The sequence below is a fragment of the Ambystoma mexicanum genome, chromosome 6q (genome assembly GCF_040938575.1).
Source record: "Ambystoma mexicanum isolate Mex_15411 chromosome 6q, UKY_AmexF1_1, whole genome shotgun sequence".
Lineage (NCBI taxonomy): Eukaryota > Metazoa > Chordata > Amphibia > Caudata > Ambystomatidae > Ambystoma > Ambystoma mexicanum.
In genome coordinates, this window is record NC_090937.1 from 1,117,627,067 (window position 1) to 1,117,646,367 (window position 19,301).

At 43.8% G+C, this 19,301-nt stretch overlaps 1 protein-coding gene across 1 annotated transcript in view; it reads right to left on the bottom strand.

The window, feature by feature from the left end:
- NIPAL1 (NIPA like domain containing 1) overlaps positions 1-19,301 on the bottom strand; it is a 258,775-nt gene that overhangs the window by 106,339 nt on the left and 133,135 nt on the right. The gene's annotated exons all lie outside the window — the stretch shown is intronic.

Sequence of the window (19,301 nt, forward strand, 5' to 3'; positions counted from 1 at the left end):
AGGGGTAGACCGAAAGGGGGTCTCCTAATTGGTGTAAAGTCCTCATACAACCCGAAATTGATTTACCAGGACAGCCCAGGAGGCAATGCCTTGGCGATTGAAATAAACCTGCCGGGTGGTTGGGCAGGTTGTAATGAGGTCCTGATAATTAATATCTATGACCCGCCGGGTGAGCAGAATACAGAATCCATAGGAGATAAATTGGACACCATATTGTCTGCTTGGTACACTGGGGATAAAAAGCCAGCAGCGATACTTTGTGGAGATCTGAATGCAAAATGCCTTGACTTGGAAGGGTGTGGGAACTACCGTTATGTCCAGAATATATGTGATATGCCCCTATCGAAGAGTAACAACAAAGGAAGCCTCTGGTTGGACATTATGAGAGAATGGAACTTGTCCATTTTAAATGGTCGTACTAGGGGATATATACCTGGGAAAGATTCCTGGTCTGTGGGGGAAAAGAGCTCTGTTCTGGACTATGTGGCCGTAACGGAGTGTAACCTCTCATATGTCATGCACTTAGACATCATGTTGAACGACTTTAGTGATCATGGATCCCTCACATTGGCTGTAGAGGGTGGAGGGGACAGTATAAAGGTGGATTCCTGTAAAGATTTGGCTTCTAACCTTGCGGGTAATAAGATTAGATGGACACATAGATATATTGAAAAAATGACCTCTATCTCCTTCCCTAGTGATAAGACCATTAAGCAATTAATGTGGGGTAAGAGTCCTGAGGAAATTGAAATTTGGATTACCCACTTAACACACTCACTCTTTAAAGCTAATCCTACCCCGATGATAAGTTGGAAGAGTGGGGGCACTCGAACATTTGACGCTAATATCAGAGACCAGAAACGCCTTATGCGAAGAGCTTTAAGATTCTTAAGAACACACAAAACTTCTATCTTTGAGGTGGACATATTTACTTTGGAGACCTTAAAGATAAAACATAATTATCACAACTGGCTAAAAAGGTACCACCAGACTCAAAAAAGAAGTAAATGGCAAACATTTGCTGAAGCTCTTTGCAGTAAAAATAGCCGCAAGATCTGGCAAATATTGGCAAAGGCGGGGGGAGAACAGAAGTTGAAGGTTCTAAACCCCATCTAGGGAGAAAAATGGGTAGATTATATTTCAAACAAATTCTTCAGAGAGAATACGACCAACACACAAAGCACTATGGGGGTACAAACTTGGCCCCTCCCCCTGAGCTATAGTTGTATAAAACAGGCTATACTGAATTTAAAATCATCTAATGCTCCAGGCCCTAACGGTCTGGCTAATGCGGTATTGAAGCAGGACCCACATAATTGGGCACAGATACTACTCACACTATATTCAAGGATCTGTAGATCTAGCCAAATTCCTTCTTCTTGGAAAAAGTCTGTATTGATACCTATATATAAAAAGGGGGAGCGAACTTTACCGGCCAATTATCGCCTACTTTCAATGCTGGATGTGAGCAGCAAAATCTTTAACATGCTGGTTCTTAAAGAGATTGAAAATTGGGTTTCTGAAAGACAGATTTTGCATTATGCCCAAACTGGCTTTAGACCCGGAGCAGGCACTACCCATAACATCAGGGTCCTAGATATGCTAATAAATAACACCATGAGCTGTAAGGATGCCACACTCTTCATTGTTTTTGTAGACTTCACAAGTGCTTTTGATCTGGTGGATCGGGATACCCTGTGGTGCAAGTTAAATGATATGGAATGCCCACATTGGATCTTAGATATTTTGATAGCCCTGCATAGTAATACCGTAACAAGGGTCCGCTTTAATGACCGGGGGGAGGTATCCAAAGAGATCTGCACCAACATAGGAGTAAAGCAGGGATGCGTAACGGCCCCTATGCTATATAATTTATATGTAGCAGATCTGCTGGCACGTATGGCATTAAAATCAAACTGCCCTCCTAAATTGAAGGATACCCCACTTACGGGAATGCTATATGCAGATGATCTAATTTTATTCGACCGGACATTATCCGGTATCAAGAGTCTACTTAATGAACTACAGGAATACTCTGCTAAACTGGGTCTTGTTATAAACTTGGAAAAAACAAAAATAATGGCTATTGCAAGAAAAGGGCCAAGACGATCTGGCATTGATACTAACTTGGGAACTATTGCAGTGGTGAAGCAATACCCATATCTGGGGCTGGATTTTATGGCCTTATCAGACTATGAAGCCATTATCAGAAACAAAAAAAGACGAGCTAAATTGCTTACCCTCCAGGCATGTAGATTTGCTAAGGGGACAGCTGGCTTTAGCATGGCTGGTATCATGAAGTTGTATATGCAGTGCTTTGTCCCTGCTGTGCTATATGGCCTGGAGGCCTCAGCAATGCAAGACTTGATGTGGCTAAATATTCTAGAGGGACACTACTGGCGCTCTGTTTTTGGCCTGGGACCTTCTTGCTCAGTACAGTATTTAAGATTGGAACTGGGTCTTGTCTCCCTGAGAGGGATGGCACTGCGCGCGAGAGGTTCCTTCTACTTGAAAGCCTTAGCCAACCCACGTTGTAAATTGCTCAAACTGGCAGGGCAAAGCTTTGATCTGGAAAAACATCCTAGGGGTGGGTCTTATAAACAGTTGAATGAATCACTGTTTATGGAGATTGACTGGCCCTACGAAAAGCTAAAACATTTACCGTTTATTCACCAGAAAAGAGCATTCCAAGATAAGCTGAACAAGTGGGATTGGTGTTTGAATGTGGAGCATTTAGCTACCCTAAAAGGGTATGAGGCAGTACTTCATGTCACCCATAGATATCTTAGACCCCAGGTGTATCTCTTGCTCACCCCGGCACCTGACGTTAGACGCTTTTTGCTACAATTAAGAACAAACCAGCTCCCCGTGCTTACCATAATTGGACCAAGGCTAAAAATCCCTCGTGAATCTAGAACATGTAGAATATGTAAGAAAATAGGAGCACTGGAATCTGCACGGCACGTACTAACACTTTGCCCAAAATTGGGACCGGTATACATGAACTCATATGAAAAATGGGTCCACAACCTTGAGGCAATAAAAGATGAGTTCTTTTGGTATGGATGTTTGAATCCAGTCACTTTAGGCCTTCAGTTAGCTCTCTTTAGGGTATGGAACCATGTGAAGCCTTTACTTCAGTGAAAACCTTATCACTTTAGTAATAAAGTGATACTTAATGGTCTCTTCTTATATATTGCTGTATTGGGTTGGGGAATTCCCAATAACTATAGGTGCTCACCTGGTAGAGTAACTCACCTACCTTAACTTATCAAACTCCTCTACATGGCTGCTATGTGATGTATGTGTATCTTATATTCTATTCTATATCTTATATTTTATATGATTGAGTTGATCTGTCTTGTTTATGCTCTTTTTATGTTCTGTTTGTATTTTGAGATGTATATATATGTTTTTGGGATGTATATACTTATGAGTTGTGTAAAATCCAATTTTTGGATTGTATCACAATAAAGTATAAAGTAAATTAAATGGCCAGCTAGACCAAAGGCATGTTTTTCTCATCCCAAAGTACATTATTTTAGTTTTTGACATGTTGATGGTTGGGGCATTAAGTCAACCGGAAATCGAGAGATATTTTTTAAGGCCTACCGGAGTGTGGTGCATGAGGACAATGTCATCAGCATAACCCAAACATCGAACGTGCGCGTCTTCTATCCGATGGGGAAAGTTGTTCTTTAAGTCTATCCGGGCTGTCAGCAATTTACAGGGTAAACAGGAGTGCTGCTAACAAGCACGCCTGCCTCAACCCCTAATTTGTTTTGATCTTTCTAGAGATATGGCCAGAGTTATGCAGCTTGACTACTACCGACATCTGTATAGAGTTGGACTATCATGTTTAAAAGCCCCTTGGGTATACCCCAATGATCAAGCTTGGCCCAGAGCAGCGATTGGTTGACCAAGTCCAAGGCCGCAGTGTAGTCTATGAACGCTACATACAAAGGTATATTCCCGGCTCTCGCTTGCTTAGTAAGGAGTCTTAGCAGTAAGATGTTTTGGGCTATGCAATGGCTTTTCCAGAACCCAGCCTGAAAAGAGCCTAAAAGTTGATTCTGATCTGCCCAATTTATCAATTCTCTTGGAAGGATGTTGGCACATTATTTTGCTATTGTCCTCTCCAGTAGACATAGCATTTTGTTTTATGTTAAAAATGTACAGTGGTGATCAGTTAAATAAATACAAAATATAGTCCCATGCCAGCTTCCACTCCCCAGAAGGCCAGAATTAGCTTTGAGAGCATTGATTATCATGTATTTTAAATGTTGGTAAAGCTCATCGAAATAGTATGTGCAAACCAAGATCTGAAAATAAATCTTAATCAACACACATACAATGACTTCAAGCCTAATATGGGGCAGGAACGCCTCCTGCAGAGCTGCAGACACACTTTTATTGCATGCTGTCTATGTCTTACTTCCTAGGTCTATTAAAAAATTAAAAGAAATGCCTCCATTCCTATGGGAGGGGGGATTCAGCTCCCCTCCAGGAGGTTTCAAGTCATTTTAAAAGTACTGATTAGCATTAAATGAAAAATGCGCAAGTGTCAATTAACATCGATCAATTAACATTTATTAGAATGGACTTCTTAGTTGAGCGATCATCCAAAATTCTGGACAGCCCCGAGAATACATATCCTCAAAGTTCACATTACATCTGGCAAGATTCCCCCAGCACCGGAAGCCTGGTGCTACTACATGTTACTGGCACCTAACTCTAGCATAACATATGACATTGAATGCTGTTTCTGCGCTTAGAAACGGCACCGCCTCTACGTCTGCAACCATAATTGAGAGTAAATGTCAATCAGCATTTGTGAAATAATTTGAGCCTCTGCAGCGGCCGCATGTAGGGCACATTTGACCTACTGATGGCGCCAATTAAGAGTCCATGGGATTGGTTCAGAAAAGCGTTTTACAATGGCGCAATCCCATTGAAAGGTTCTGTGCAATCCGGCCCTATACCTTCCTTGTAGTGTACATGTGGTGTCTTATCAGGCGCACAGTGGCATTACAGGGGCATTTGAGGCTCTGGCTCATATATATATACTAGAACCTGCAAGTCTATGGGGGTCATTACGAGGTAGGAGGTAACAATGCCGCTATTAGCTGCATGGCTACCCGCTTACTGCATACCGGGTCTGGGTTCCTTGAATGAGGAATTACTGGGCCATTCCGACCTTGGAGGGCCCGGTAATTCCTCATTCAAGGAACCCATCCCCATTCCCATTTGAGCCCCCATAGGGCTCAATGGCAATGGGGAGGGTGCTAATAACGGGCCCGTTGTTGGCACCCTGGTCTGCTCATGGGTCCCGCAAGCAGAACTCGTAATGAGGCGGTAAGGGGTTGACGGCTCCGGCACCTTTACCAGCCCCATTAACCCCTTACCGCCTACCTCGTAATGACCCCCTATATCTCACATATGGTGACTCTACCAGGCATGTAAAGGCTTTATTAGGACATTGAGGCTGTACTTATAACATGATGGCAGCACCATGTGCACATGTGGGCCCATACTTTGCATATAGAAGCTATCACAGGCATGTGATGGCGTTGATGGAGTACTTGCGCCTGCACTTCCGCTTGACAGCCAAAATATATTGGGCATGCATCCGATCAGCGACCACAATGTCACAATTATGAAACATTTTGCAGATTTCCATTTCGAAGCACAATGTGTCCTTTTCCTGAACAGCCACATGCCATAATCCTAGAACAGAGTTCTTCAAACTGTGGGGAGCGCAGGCCGCATCCCAGCGGGTGCCAGAGCCCAGCATGAAATGTAAAAAAAAGAAAATGTTTTTTTTTTTTTTTTAGATTGGAGGAAATGGGATGGGGCAGCTCACATGCTCAGACTAGACCATAAAACGGTCTTAGGCACCAATGAAAAAATGGCCAGCAGTTGCAAATGGATATTCAGTCCTTTAGTCACAGACTGTTTGAATTGTACCCAAGGGGTTGTTTTTTGTTCAAATGTAAATAAATTGTGATATTTAAAGAATATTTATTCAGCAACAATGGTCAAAACTACTAGCTGCATAGTGAAGTAACTCCTCAAACTGCCCCACATTGGCCAAAAAAGTGGCCCATTTTGACTGGCCTAAACTAGCATTTTACATTTGGTACGGTCATAGCCCTATTGCCCTATAGGGCAGTCCAAGCCTGCCTGCTCATCCATAATGGGTGAGGGGGCGTCCACCCACTGGCCACCTCACCCATTATGGAGGAGCCGAGGAGCCAGCCCAGTGAAACACTGAGCACTCCCTCAGCTGCGTATTCCAGCTGAGCGGGTGCTCCTGGGCTGGCTGAACTGTCAAAAGGAAACACTGTTTGCCTTTGACAGTTCATTTCCCCAGCCGCACATGATCACTGAGCCATGCAACGCTGGGGGTGTTTTGCTTTGCCAGCCGTGCATAGCTCATTGGAAATGCTGGCTGGGGTCCTGAATGTATGTATGTGCGAGGGGGTGCTCCTGCGCCTCCTTGCACATACGGGCAGAGAAACCTGGAGCGGGCATTTTAGCAACCACGCGCAGGCCCCTGCAGAAGGTACGTTTATGGCAATTTATTTTTTATTTAAATGTGTATGGATGTGTGTATGCTTGTGTTATGGGGCTGTGGTGGGAGCAGGATGGGAGGCAGGCAATGGGATAGTGGTGGGAGTCGGGTGGGGAGAGCCCAGGGTCTGTACTGGGAGTAGGGTGCAGTGAGGGCACACAAATGTTCATAGTGATTTCTACATACTGTACATCTGGCACTTTTGGGGGGGCCCGGCCTGCCCAAACTTTGCTCAGGGGGATCACAGGCCAAAAAAGTTTGAAGACCACTGCCCTAGAGACTGCATACTCGAGCACTTGTATTTTTTATATAAATGGCAGCCATCTTGCTCCGGCGTAAAACACGGTAATAGGTAGGGAGACCAGATTTAAAAAGTAAAAAGACGGGACAGGGAAACTAATATAAAAGTAGGACTGACTGTTGAAAGTGGCTGTCAAGGCACTACACTTCAGTAGCGGTTGGAGAAGGGAGTTTAAGTGTTACTGTTCAAATAAACCCATATTATAATTACTTTATCACAAACTAACACTATCTGAAGTTGTAAAATGCAGCATTTATTCTGTGTGAGATTGTGAATTCATGCCTGTCAGCTAATAAATACCGACTACCAAAAACCAGGACCACTGCAGTTTCCAATGGGAACATAATCTTGAGAAAGGGGGACAGAGCAGCAAAAACTGGGACAGTCCTGAAAAAACCGGGACGCCTGGTCACCCTATATAGGATCCAGAATGTGAAAGGGGTTCAGCTCAGCGTATGAAAGCTCTCTTGCGATTAAACGGATCTCTTTGTGTCCTTCTCTTGCTGAGGCTGCTTTCTACCTGGCCCGGAATAACGCAAGAAGCTGTGTTTGGCACAAGGCGCACACATCATCCGTCTCTCCTGTATGTGAATTAATCCAATAATTGTATATTTCAGCCTTCTTGAAACACAGTCAGAGCCACTTAGGTGTTGATTCCCAGGTAGCCCATTTCTTCAGTGGATTGTATCGCACCTGTGCGTTCTGTTTAGAAGGCAGAGCAGCACCGCAGTTGCCGGGTGCAGGCTTCCAGACACTGCTGTGTGAGGCAATGGAGCAGTACAGCAGATCCTGCTTACTACATCCCTCCTTGACTAGTGGTACCACAAGGCTCGGACTGGCCTATATGGCAACAGGGCAATGCCCGGACCAAAAACGCAAAATGCTAGTGTGGGCTGTTTTTTGGGGGGTCAAAGTAGGGCACTTTTTGGGCCCACGTGGGCCAGTTTGATAGGTTTCTTCACCATGCGGGTAGTAGTTTTGACCAGTGTTACTGAATAAATATTCTTTCATATGCACAATTTGCATCACATGTTATCAACTCCCCCACCCCCCTTGGGTACTAATCAAACAGTCTGTCTCTAAGGCAATGCATTGCCATTTACAACTGTGGGCCACTTTTTCATTGGTGCCCGAGACAACTGTATGCCCCAGTCTGACCCTGGGTACTTCCTCCACCCTCAACCCTTTGGAAATGTGTTTTGCAAACCAATGTATGTGCAAGGACAAATGAACCCTTCCAGCTCTACCCATACCAATTATATGACCGGTTCATCGGGCCTTGTCACCAAAATCTCACTACAACCACAAATATACTACCTAGCCCAGGAATCGCGCATCCGGCTCACCATCAAATAGGAGAACTGTTTCCTACTTGGACATGACACAAATAATTGAGGCAATTAGCCCTATGTCCTCTTTCACCTAGACTAAACAACAACCAACTCAACCAGCTGCAGCTTATCCAAAATGAAGCCTCTATTCCTATTTCTGCATTCAAGTCCTGGGGCCATATCTCACAAGGCCTGAAAAACCTCAGCTGACTCCCTGGTGCAGAGAGTATCATTTTCTGAATCTACTATAACGTTGCTCCCATTTACCTGAAAACGCACATAAAGAATATATACCACCAACACCGCTAGTATCAATATAGGGTTAAAACCTAATTACATCCAGATTCAAAAGACTGAAACATGGAGGTAGAACCCCAACAGTATTAGATCAGAACTAAAAAAAATGAGGTCCCTACATCCCTATAAATAGAATATATACACATCACTCCACTCCCTGATCACTCCATCCCTCCCTTCTTCTCGCCTGACATAGCTTCCCTGTCACTTATGCCATTATTCTGCTACTCCTGCACCCTACCTGTAAACCCAGGTTCCCCATACCCCCAAGTACAGCTCCCTGTTGCATTCCAGCCAGCTAGGTCTACGCTCCAGACACCTCACATCGCATGGATAAGGAATGTGAAAATCTGGCTCCATCAACAACTGAATATCTAACTCCGATAAGTCAGCACACGTTATCCAAGTAACCTCCTCTTTCCCACTAGGACTCTTAAACTGGACTTAACCAACTTATTTGGCCACTGCAAAGGGTTACCTGACTAGTATATACATCCACTGTTTTATGTTTGCTGTAATATGAATAAACTGCAAGAACCAACATTGTTCCCACTAATGGTGCCTTAGCAAAATCATCACCTATGCTACGTAAACCAATTGACAGCCCAATGACCAACTTGATGTTGTTGACGAGGGGAGGAAATTACTGACGGGCCCATTGGTCAGTACTCACCCTCTAAAACTAGTAATACAAGATAGCTGCACCATGCGAGGACAGAGTGCAGGATTCACATACTCCAGCAAGGATCAATAATCAGGCATCAGTAAATTGGCAAAGGAAAGTCCATTTAATGATACATACATCAGTTTATGGAAATCAGCAGCATCATGAACACCTGCCTCACCCGACTTCCTCGGACATTAGTCAAACAGCCTCTTTTATGGGCAAAATCCGTCATCATTGACGTCTAATTCTACAAAAAATCATCATACAATACAATTGGTTGGGAAAGGTAACTTAAGTATAGGTGCTATATCTGTATATGGAAATAATGCAAGTGCATTGGATAACTCTTATCGGGTGGGCGTCTATGCCCTTCCCTCTACACCACACATGATTGACGTCACTACAAGTTCGACATCTCATTGGTTACAGTGTCTATAGGACCCTAGATTACATGGTCCCTTGTGATTGGGCAAGTTACACCCCTAAACATAAATCTCCATTTTAATTAGCAGCTTTAGAGTAGACACCCAGGTGCCTAGTGTCCCAAGATTCATCCTTCCTCCCTTCCATCAATCAGTGTTTTAGGGCTATGTGTCAATTAGTTGGTTGGGTATGGCCTTGTATCTGTAGTCTCTTATCAGGAAAAGTTATGGCACCCCCTGGTTCTGGATGACATCAGGCGGTGGTACATCTTCGCGCCTGTCTGGTCATGTGTTGGTTCACCGTGAATCTGCTTCAGTTTCCAACCTTTTGTGCATTTAATTCTGTGTGCGCTCGGCCACCTGCATGGGCCTCTCTTATCTTGACCTTCACGGGCGGGCTGGTATTCTCTGTAGTTTGAGTCTCGTGAGCTCATGCTCACCTCCCGTTCCCTGGTTGACCTCGATCTCACTGGCATAAGCCTCTCTTTGTTGAGTTTCGATTACGCTCCTTCTCTGGTCTATGCTGGGTTTCTAAACTCGGCTTGTCAGGCCTTTGGCCACCTGGGTACATTTCTGCTTTCACAAAATGGAGTTGCACGTGTACATTGTGCAATATTGAGGTAGATATATGGTTGGCGCTTGCCGCTCTACTCTTCTACTAGGCATTGCAAGCAGTATCGATTTCTTAGCCTCTTGCATTTCAAGCTTATTTACACACATTCAGCAGGGCGGTTGCTTCCATCTTGTCTTATGGCACCAGTCTCTTACGTTTAACAGTGTCTCTGCCCTGCATCCATTATCATTATCCTTGCAGTTACTAGTACTGGCATTCGTGCTTTCAGTAGCCAAGTCTGTTTGTTCTCGGGGCTGCTCGGGCCCTTGGTTTATTTTCATTGGCCTTCCATTAAGGCTTTAGGGGTCACCTTGTGGACCGTGTGCAGGTATTCCTCATTTCGTATCAGTGGCTGGCATGGCTGTCTGATACGGTATCGTGCTGCCCAGGGTTGTTGCATTGTGGCTGCTTCAACCGGTATTGATCTCCTTACATACAAGGGGCAGAGTCCCAGTGCGGCTCTCTGTTGGTTAATTTGCTCCTCATACGTCACGTACCACGGCGAGAACCTTACTGGCATCTCGCAATGGGGGGCAGGGGTGCAGGTCATATCTGGGACCTCCTTTACAATGTCTTCACAAAAAAACTGAATGATAACAGGTATGATATAGAATTAAACTGTACATCAAATCACTATAACATCACATCTCTTGATATAGACATCTTGATCATTGATAACTCATTCATAACCCATACCTACAGAAAACCGAATGAGGTAAACTCAGTCCTCCATGCTCTTAGCGGGCACAGGAACAGCATTATTCGCGGAATCACAAAGGGAGAAATGCTGCGGTCAAGACGCAATTGTAGCAATCTGAATGATTTTGAATCTGAGACTAATATGATTGCCAACAGATGCAAGGACAGGTGATACAGGTCCCAAAACATTGATGGAGCCATGTCTCAGGCCAAAACAACTGATCAAAACAAGTTTTATATCACCCAAGAATACATCCAGTAAACAAATGAATGAATGCGTATACTTTGTAACTAAATTCTCAGCTCACCATATGGCTATCAATCATATTCTTTGGCAGCATTGCAGAGTCCTGAGACTTGATCATCAATTTATCACAGAAGAACCTCAAATAGTACTTGTGAGTCCAAAGTGTCGGCAATGTCAGCAGTCCAAGTTTTCTGAAAGGAACACTCTTACTCACACAGCATGACATGGCTGCCACCAGCCTTGGGCTTTCACAAATGTGGCAATTGTAACTTCTGCAAATATTCAGTCACTAACATCCAGGGTTTTGTTGCATGCAATAGACACAACATTGCTACACAAAGATTTATCAATTGCAGATTCACTTACGTTGTGTACTGCATTGTTTGTGCTTGTGAGAAATGTTATATCGGCAGCACTAAACGAGAGTTAGGGGTCTGCATATATGATAACATTTATATGCAATTAGGACCCTCAACACACTAAATCCAATAGCGAACCATTGGAATTACGAACACACGGCAATGATACTAGTGGCATTAGATTTGTGACATCCAGCAATTCAAATTAAATATTAGATATGACAACAGATTGTTGGCTATGCATCAAAAAGAAGCCAGATTAATTTTTGAATTGCAGGCTATCAGAGGGGGGCTAAATACAGACCATGAACTACATGTGTTCATTAATCCTTGACTCATTATAAATCACTGTAAATGTGCCTTCAGTGAATGAGGCTCATTCTTGACTGGAAATATTATTACCCGAGGTATGAGTACTTGCCATGCAGTACAGCTGCCCAGAATCATTCGTCCATTGCCCATTTTCCATAGCTCCTTGTATTGATGTGTCCAGGACTAGAATAATTTATGCAGCAATGCATATCAGAGATAACAGTCCAATGCAGTAATGCACACCAGTAATAATAGTATAATGCTCTGAACCATGTTGTCCTGTATGGTCCGGGTACTTGGGTACTTTGTATATGGGTTGTGGCACCCACATGTACACGGAATGCAGCAGTTACAGTTTGGATCGTGCTATGTTAAGTTGAAACGAGGATGGTATCTTAATTAATACACTGCCAGCAAATTACTGTGTGTTGCACATAAAAACATGAGTGGGTAATGCGACCGCTTACCTTAATATATAGATTCTTTGAGTAGTACGCATCACAAAAGGGTGCCGGACAGAGAGGGAGTGTGATAGCCGCATTGAGACAGATTCAGTTGCCTGGCAACGTCAATGTATAGGGTGTAGACATTAAAAATGGGCTATTGAGCCAATCGAGTACACATGGGTGAAAACAGGGCACCATCTTGGCCTGTATCCAGAACTGAATGAGCCATATTGTCTCATGCCTGGCAGTGTGCTTTTGCACAGTCCAGACGTGGTTTGGGTGCACTGACTTAGTTCCACATACAACAATGAATATGAACTTTGTTCCATTCGTATGCGTGCATATTGGAATATTAAATTGGAAATGAGGCCAGGTCCTACGCTTGAGGAAGCCCTTTATGGGACATAGGCTTGAATGAAGACTATTAGAGACAAAAAGCTGATCGCTCAGTCGGTTGGTGTGTGCATTATTTTACAAAGTGGGGCGAGTTTACCGGCACTTCCCCACCCAATTATTAAGGTAAGCTTCATGCAGTAAAGCTAAGGTGCTTGCAAAAAACATAACCATTAAATATTAATGTGATTGTAATCATGCACACATCATACTTTTTCAGTGGGCATCTGCTACCGTGTCCAACAGGCGACATCTCGTCAGTCACATAATTGAATATTCGCCATGCATTACTTAAGTGAGCAACATTTCCAAACAATCCCCAGGCGGCGCATAGGGGGACCCTGTCTCCTGTGAAAAATATACACAAATTCTCATATCAGTTTACCTCAAAGTCTGTTTCTCCATATACAGGTCTCGGAGAAGCAGCCGCTAGTACAGGTATGGGGTGGCTCACCAAGCCGCTCTTCTAGCAAACTTGTCTCTGATCTAACACGCACATGATTTTAACACAAAAGGTGACTTGGCCAAGTGATTCGTACTCCACCTTGATATTGATAGTGGTTCCCATACAGCTTATTCAAGCCTGGCCCTAAACTGCAATCACAAGTTTGCTTTATTCACTATTACGTGCCTAACTGCTCTTGAAAAGTATCATACCCACAGTAAACTTAACATAAAAGAATTCAAAAATAGAAATAAAAACAAACTCTAAGTATTAATGCTTTGGCCATTGAATAAACTATCAGTGTATTATGGATCAGGGTTGCAAATAACAAATTGCATTCAGGCACAACTTGCAAATGACACCATGTGTAGTTTTATGCATAAGTACAACAATGTAACTAACTGATGATTGTGCTGTTCTCTCTCTGCTTTTCCGTATTATGCACCCGTATGTTTGCCAATAATCCAACAACCATGGCTATGACTTGTTTGCATTACTGTGTTATGTTACATCATTGAATGGAATATTGGTCATGGCATGCACAGCCCTGAGGATGAGCGTCTGCTCGAAACACTTGTCGGCTGGTCATACTTGCTTTACAAGGACAACTAGGCTTAACACATGCCACCTACGTCTTCATTAGACAAAAAAAACATTATAAATTCCAATGAGATTTATACTTCACATTATGCCAAATAGATTATGCGCTTGTAATGAACAATCTGTCTACTAATTCAGTGTACTAACCACTTGACCTTGCTGTACATTGCATTGAACATTTTCCTCGTGGTAAAACATAATACACTGTACAACTTTAGAATTTGGAATAATCATTTTCTTTAACTCTGTGTGAGGCACTTAAAGAGACATTGGGCCTCATTACGGGTCCGGCAGTAACCACCCCGGTGCTCCTGTGAAAACGGGCAGGTGCCGCCTGGCAGAGTTGTACTGTGCCAGTCCGGAAACAACTGTGCCAGTAAGCTTACCGGCACTGTTGTTTCCGGACCGGCATACTTATAATGAGGCCCATTGTGCGTGTATTCTTTTGTACTGCAGACCAACTTACCCTAAATGTTATCTGTGGCAGGACAGAGAGGACGAAAAGACCACGTTGGCTGTAACGCAACCTTGGCCCTTCGAGGATGCATAACACTGTCCTTTAGGCACTGGGGCAAGCTGAGCCAGCATCTGAGAGAAGCATTAGTTTGCACTTTGCTGAGTGCACACCGCTGCTCTTATTAGACCTCAGCATTAAGCCAATGCAAACTTATTTAGCTACATTTTTACTCACCCAATTATGGTGATTTGGCCCGGCAAAGTTTCCTGAACTTCTTTTCCGATTCCGATAAAATGGTTCAGGTGACTTAAGGTTAAAATTAAGTAATTAGGGCTTCAGGAGTTTCGTTTCGTGATCAGTCATGTACGCAGAGGCAGGAGGTTGCTAAAGCAGGTGAGTGAAGCTCCATACTCTGATTCACTGAAAACCCCTTGCCGATAACCCGTTCTATTATAACTCACGTAGAAGTGGGATTGAGTAGAAGTTGTTAGTTGATGTGAAAAGACTTAGCAACAAAGAAAATGTATCACGCCCGCATTTAAAGCAAGTCAGAATGCTCGCGTAAATTAAAAGCTTTCCATTTTCCATTGTTGAACTCCATTTTCCATTGTTGAACTATATAATTTTACCCGAGTGATCATGTGTCCCCAATTAAGAGGGAGAACACTGTTCTAAATCACTCTGAGGGTTAAAGCAGACTTTCACAAATTGTTACAAGAGCTATTACATCAAAGGGAGGTTGCGTATGGATAATTGTGCTTACCAACCAGAATCAAAGTATCACTCTGTATAAATGAAAGGGAACGCAAGTCCTTATTGTTCTTTGAAGTTACAAATCATCATCAAAGAGTGGTCACATGTACCTAAATCGCAAAACCTGAACCGTGTAACATCCAGAACAAGTATTCTGTAACTGTAGAAGTTGCTGAAGTGAAGAGAACAGCTAGTAGTATGCACACCAGAAGGTAAATCCTTTTTGCAGTGAAATCAGCCCTATTAAAATGTAACCACCTATATTTCAAAGTTTTTAAAGTTGTTAAAGGTCTAGTGTCTCTGATACAAGAGTCATAAGGTTATCGAAAGCTGAAAGAGTGGCAATACAGCTTCAGGGGAGCTGCTGGAACCAAGCCGGTGTGCATAAAGCTGGTGAAGGGAGCTGGGTGCTTGTAAGAAGATGAAATCAACAATCTGTAATGCTGAGACCGTTGAAGCTGTGAGAGAAGCAGTATGGAAGCAAACAGATTATATTGGTAACAGTAAAACAAGCAGAAGAAGCAAAGAGGCTGCACTTTTCTTATAACGCAGGAAAGAAGAGTGCCTTGCCTACCTGTGGAGGTCGAACAGTCTTGTCTTTGAGGTGCCTAAGAATGATAAAGTACCAAGTTGAAGCAGAGCTAACAGAACTGTGGTTGTCTATAATATTGTCAGAGAATGTTGTACTGAAAGTGAATGGAACAAAAGTACACTGTAGAGCAAATAAGCCTGCCTCCACAGTGACAGTATAAGATGGGGTTGTCGAGAAGAAAGCAACATGCTGCCATGACCCTCACCCAAAACCCCCTCTGGAAAACCCATTGGCCAGGTGGAGTCAGGACTCGGGCCTCTAGAGCCTGGCATCCTCTTCAAAAACCCTCATGGGGCCAGTCCTGGTGCCTGTGGTGCCAGGCTCATACACCATGAAAAACAATGTGCTTGGGAACTACTTTATTGTATTGTCAGCCAACATGGAGGCATCCACATAGCTTGGTTCCTAGGAACCAAGCTATGCGGTCTTGTGTTTTGGGTGTGGTAGCCTAGGGACTACTTTACCTGGACTATTTTGTTGGGGCTATTTAAACCACACCCAAGCAAGACAACACGCTTCGTGTTACTTTGCAGCTTGCAACGTGACGCTCACCGTGTCCAGCTATTCCCTCGAACCTCGGAGAAGCAGAACCTGCAAAGAGACAAAAGGAACATCATTAGCAGCAGCATCTTACCTGCAGTCTTCATCTTTAAACACTCGCAGCTACTGAGAACAGCTTCCTCGAATCTGCACGCCTCCCGGACAGAACGACCTGAAAGAGGAAGATAGAGGCAACATTAAAGAAAGCAGTAGAGACATTTACAAATTACGAACTGCTCAAAAGGCTTACCTGGCTGGTCGCCTCTCGGCTGGCACCACTCCGGACATTCCACTCGTGCTGAAGAACACCGCGACCTACCAGGAAGGAAAACACAGGTTAGCAAAGGCAAGACTTTGCAGCGCTGCGCATTGCGCTTACTTACCGCATCATTGCGCTCTTAATGCGCCATCATTTACCAGTGGGGCTCAACCAGGCCAGTTTGCCGCGCTGAAGCTCCGCATTCCTAAGGGAGAAAAAAAGAGACACTTTAAACAAAGAAAGGCATGCAGGATAGCAACAAAACTAAAGAACAGCAATAAGACCTACCTGAACAATATCAAACGGGCCGGCGTCAGTGAAGTAACTGGACCGCACTCGCCCATGAAAGACAACGCGCCCCTGCAAAGAAGGCAGGACGGAGAGCACGCCTAATTCTAGCACAAGGTTAGGTGAGGGCGCCAGAGGGACTGAAATCATACGGGGGTGGAGGGAGGATACTTACCCCAGTCGGTCAGTCTTGAACACAGTCCTCCTGTATTTTCAGGCAGAACCTTCCCTGCAGACCGCATCAGGGCAAAGCTGAGAAGCATACCAGCGAGTAACCCGGCAGGGTGGCGTCCCTGTGGAGACCAGGTGAGCGTAACACACGCTAAGAAGACGCATCCTGACAAGTTGTACAAAAGACGCTGCAGAAGTCACAAACATATGGACAATTGTTGAACTGTGTCAAGCCCATCCTGGAAGAGGGATGTCCAGGATTACCATTGGTGATGTTGTCTTTGGTGGAATTGGAAGGGGAACTTTTCAGCAGATAGATAGAGAACTCTTACCAGTGGATTTTTATTTGGGTGAACTTTTATTTCTTTTGTAACTCTGAAGAACTGGTTCAAGACTTTACGTTTCTTTGTGAACACTTTGAGAGAGTAACTTTGGAAATTCCTGGGAAAGGGATCTACCCAGGACAGGTGAAGGTTTTCCAAGTCTCTTATTATTTGGTAATTATTTATTTATGTTGTCTATGTTTTATTTTGAATGTTTGTTGTTTAGTGTGAGTGCCAGGTTTGCGTATGCTATTAAAACTTTCCTTAGAACCTAAACTAGGTAGGGAACTTCCTGATAGAGTAGGTTTCTGTTTGGTGTTCTTTGCACAATAAAATGTCTGCCACTGAGAAAACCACAAGCAGTTGTCTGCCTTGCATTACTGACCCCTCACAGAAAGCTACGCATCAAATAGGCATGTTTACCAGACTAAATCCTCCTCAAGCTCCTTCAGTTTGAGCCCATCATCCTTTTTCTTCCTTGCACTCCTTTGTATCATAATCCCTCTAATATATGCCTTTCCTGCCACCCGCAGACTGCTTGTTTTGCTAACCGAACCATGATGTAATAAGAAATACGACTGTACTAAACTCTGGAGTGCATGTTTGTCCTGTGGGCTCTTCATCATAATTGTGATCTCCACCTTTTCACCTGCAGCCTCACCCATGATGTGTCCAGGCGAGTGCTAACTGCCTCGTGATCGGAAACCCCTCCTGGAAGGACATCACACTGTACCACACTATTCATTATTCGGGTCAAGAGCAAGAAATAATCAATGCATGAGTGCGTGCCATCTACACACAATGTGAACATTTATTGGCTCAAAAATCTCCAAGTGTCACAGAGATCGTGAGCCTCTAGTAGTTGCTGCAGATGCCCCCTGTCTTCAGTGTTACCATCCCTCGGATTATCGGATTTATCAACGAAGGGGTCTAATGGTACATTCCAATTTCCCCCGGATGTACGTTAAAGAAACTTATCCCAAAAGATTGAATTACAAAATCACGGAGCCCACTTGCCTGTATTTTGTAATTTGATCTTTTGGGATTTCATCTGTTTGTCCCCCGAACTGCCTTTAATGTATGCAGGGGACACCCCCCCCAACCCATAATAACAAACTGGGGGACCGGGAGACACCCCCACAACCCCTGCTCCCCTGTTCGGTATTATGGACAAAAGATCGAACCTATTATGCCAAATGCACACTAAACGTGCATTCCGCATTTAGATTCAATCTTTTCATTCACTACCACCCCCCCCCCCACTTTCGCATGGGCATCCTGAAGACTATAGGCCCAATTCATGGAATATTTGTCCATTTCAAAGTGAATTTGCACTGCTAAAAAATGACTTTGCACTGCCGACACAAACCCTGATTCATGGAACTGTGTAACGTGTATTTTTGCAGTGCAAAGTCTGGGGAAAGTCAGCACATAGTCATTTTTGCAGTACAAAATGACTTTGCCCAGACTTTGCACTGCAAAAATACACTTTGCACACTTCCAAGAATCAGGCAGTGATTAATTTGTGTCGGCAGTGCAAAGTCACTTTTCAGCAGTGCAAATTCACTTTGAACCGGGCAAATATTCGATGAATTGGGCCCTTAGTATATCAATTTGCTTATCTGCAGTTGGGTCCTATATCGAACTGATAATTAGTTTGTCATTGCCTATATGCACTTTAATCGCAATTAACCTACCCTCTTCGTCTGCCCAAACCCTCGTAATACAGGTGAGGAGCGACTTCCGTATTAGAATTGCAAACCACACACTTCTTCCCTTTCGTCAAGCTGCTGTGAGATACCTTCCCAACCCAGTCTCTACGCAGTTTATCCACTTCCCTCTTGTCCAGGGTGTGTTTACTTGCAGAAGCGCTATATGTGCTTGTTTGGTCACCAGATAGTGCAGGATCTTTATTTTCGTTTTATATAGTGATTTAACCCATTGCTCTTAAGCGATACCACCCTTAGACCATCACCCCCCATCACCCATCACCGACTCCTTCTGTGCTCTCACCAACAGGTAGCTCCCCCGAAGTCAATACTCCCTCCCCCACTCCCCAGGTTAGCAACAGACCAGTGCCCGCTCCATGTGTAAATGTAAACCTATATAATTGAACATATGTAAATTCAAAAGTTGCAACAATAAGCAACAATAGTCATTACCCTTCACGTGTCTCACCATTGAGTCAGCAGCTTCTCTCTCCCCCTCATGA